The 3,184-nt window shown below is 42.1% G+C and overlaps 1 non-coding gene across 1 annotated transcript; it reads left to right on the top strand.

Annotated features, from left to right (window-relative positions):
* The first annotated feature begins 2,011 nt into the window (after nt 1-2,011).
* LOC140287115 (U2 spliceosomal RNA) lies at nt 2,012-2,202 on the top strand. The gene has a single exon (XR_011911474.1). It is a non-coding gene; the product is annotated as a U2 spliceosomal RNA (small nuclear RNA).
* The last annotated feature ends 982 nt before the right edge of the window (nt 2,203-3,184 follow it).

Here is a 3,184-nt window from a genome sequence, read left to right as displayed (position 1 = left end):
CATAAAGGTATTCAGACTACAATTCTAGTGTAGCAAGTTCAAGAATGTGTGTGTGTATGGGTGTATGTGTGCGAACGTGTGTGAGTTTGTGTGTGTGAGAGTTTAAAGAACCTGTTATCCACAGGCAGGTCTTAACTAGTATGGCACGGGTCCAGCCTGTCTCATCTTTTTTGGAAGGTTCAGCGCTCGGCCGTAACCCTTCTGTCTGTTTGGACTCTCACATACATTCGGTTAATCATAGAAAAACGAGAACAAAACTTTTTAGCCCCTTAAATTCATAAAACAGACATGGTGCAGTTATTTCCATTCTAGAAAATAAGAGTAATCACCACCATTCCTATAAATTCTGGATATTCTAACAATCTGAATCTTTTTTAAATGTTCGATGAAGCCCTTTGCTGTTCTGTTTAGAGACTCAGCTGATCATAAACCAAGTTTTGCTCTTGAACCAAGCTTCTAAACTCTTCACCTTTTTCATTTCTCAGTTAGTATTCACTTTAAAACTGATTAAAAGAAAAATTAAATGAATGCCTATCAACAAATGTGGGATCTAAACTCTAGTGCTTCCTCTAAAATAATTTCCTTTCTCAATTCAGAAATGTGTGTGTGTAAGTCACAACACCCGTGACACCAAAACGGCTTTCTTTTCTCTCTTTTCTCTACACTCTGCACTGTGAGCACACACAACAAATCAGAAAGGCTTTTTTCTCTCTTTTCTACATTATGGACTGTGGGGACACAAAACCGCTCTCTCTTTTTTTTTTGATTGTGTGCCAGGGCGTTGTCTCACGTATTAGATTATGCTTAAGATACGAATGGGTTTATCAGTCACATCAGAATCCATACATACTGATCCTCCCGTAATAAAATGGTCGGATCTTATCAAACACACTTTGTTTCTTGTGACAAGTCAGCCAAACAGCGTATACACGTCAAGACACTGAATCAAGTTTGCCACAAGAACTCATAAGTTTGGCAGTATTGCTCTGCCGTCAGCAATCATACACCCATTTTATTTTCATGAGACATGTGCAGGCACCTGTTCATCTACTGTTCTATCACTATGAATTAGTTTATCTATTATCAATAAGGATACTTCTACAACTACTATCAAAGTATGTCCGGACTTCTTATGTTGTCAGTTGCTATATATGAATAAGTGGGTTGCTACTGAAAAGCATTAAGCATGTCACACAGCCCAAACATATAACATTTCAGGACACACCACACAGTTAACAACCAAAGTGAAGCATGTCAAAGCCCAAACATGTAACATTCAACAGGACACTTACACAACACATTCAAATCAAACAGTCAGACAACATACAAGAACCTATACCCCAGCTGGCATTGCTCCCTGCCTATTTTCCTACAACTCACTATGTGTGCGCACACCTTTATTCACAAACTCTTCAACTTATACTCTTTTACCGAAGCTGCTACAGCTCGATTGGCCAAATACCCTTAGATCCTATTTCGGTGAATTTGACATCTGCCTTGCATGTAACAGATTAGCGGTTTAGCAGTTTAAATTTAGTTTGAGTGAAGGAATTCATTTTATAGCAAAATCCAAAATCGTGAAGAACTCATGGAAGTAAGCTTATTCTCGGATTCCTGAATCTTTAGATTTGCTCTTTCTTTTACTGCAAAGTACAACGTTGAGCAGCACTAATGAGTTGTTTCTATTTTTGGCAGGCTTTACCTTTGCAGATGAAGCCCTTTCTGTCTGTGCAAAAGAAATCTTGTTACTGTGCAGAGTGACTTCTCTGAGTAGAGTCGCCTTACTTGTTGCGACTGTGCCGATGTTCGAAGCTGGAGTACAAAGTTGTTGCTTGAATGGTGCTCGCTGAAGCGTGCGGTAGTGTAAAGTTATACCATTTAAAAGGGCTGAAGAGTGCTCAGTGCAGCGGGTGGGCGGAGGTGCAAAGTGACACTATGGCCATAAAAAGAACACCGCTACAAGTGCGCATTGTGCCAGGAAGGGCCCTCGAACGTGAACCAGTGGACAGTTATCGCTTCTCGGCCTTTTGGCTAAGATCAAGTGTAGTATCTGTACTTATCAGTTTAATGTCTGATGTGTCCTCTATGCGAGGACTACATATTAAATGGATTTGTATCAATAGGAGTTGAAAAAGGAGCTTGCTCCGTTCACTCCAAGCATCGACCCGGTACTGCAGTGCCGCTGGGAACAGTGCGCTCTCCTCTGCTCTTGTGAAAAAGCAAACAGCAGTGCAGGATGGAAGTTTCTTTTAATCTGCTGAGAAAAGAGAGTGAATGCGAAGCAGACTTTAACACGGCTCTGGGAGCGAGCCGTGTGCGGGCTAACCGGGAGAATTGCTTGAAAGAAATGCGACACCGAATGAGCGGTCAGAACAAAGCCTCAATACGGTGTTCCTGTGATGTTTTTATAAAAAAAAAAGGTGTGAATTTCCCATAGAAAACTAAAAGGTGGAGCGGAACTGTTCGGCTGCAAGAAGGTGTGAATGTCCGACTATATTTGGTGAAAAGCAGGTGAAGCAAGGTCTGAATGCCCAACCTTACATCATCAAAAGCGAGATCAGAGGTTTTTGGCTGCAAGAAGGCCATAGTTTGCCAAAAGCGGGTAAGGTGCGAATGACCGACTAAATATCAACAAAAGTGGGGGCGGAGGTCTTCGGATGCAAGTGGGTGTGAATATCCCACCATACAAGTATGGTGGAGAGGAAGCTGTGAATGGCCGACCATAGTTTGCAAAAAGCGGGTGAGAAAAGGTGCGAATGTCCAACCATACATGATCAAAACAGGGAGCGGAGGTGTTTGGCTGCGACAAGGTGTGAATGTCCACCCATAATTAATGAAAAGCGGGCAACAAGTAGGTTCGAATGCCCAACCATACATCATCAAAAGCAGGAGTGGATGTGTTCGGCTACAAGAAGGTTTGAATGTCCGAGCATAGTTTGTAAAAAGCGGGTAAGAAAAGGTTCGAATGCCCGAACATACACCATCAAAAGAGGGAGCGGAGGTGTTCCGCTGTAAGACGGTGTGAATGTCCGACCATATTTGGTAAAAAGTGGGTATGAAAAGGTTCGAATGCCCAAATTCGGCTGCAAAAAACTGTGTTCGGCTGCAAAAAGGTGTGAATGTTTGACTAAAGTTTGTAAAAAGCGGGTAAGACAAGGTGCGAATGCCTGACAATGTATGATCA

The sequence above is a fragment of the Leuresthes tenuis genome, unplaced genomic scaffold, assembly GCF_036924035.1.
Source record: "Leuresthes tenuis unplaced genomic scaffold, fLeuTen1.0.hap1 SCAF_110, whole genome shotgun sequence".
NCBI classification, from domain to species: domain Eukaryota; kingdom Metazoa; phylum Chordata; class Actinopteri; order Atheriniformes; family Atherinopsidae; genus Leuresthes; species Leuresthes tenuis.
The sequence above is the reverse complement of the archived record's forward strand: the minus strand, read 5'-3'. Positions and strand labels throughout refer to the sequence as shown.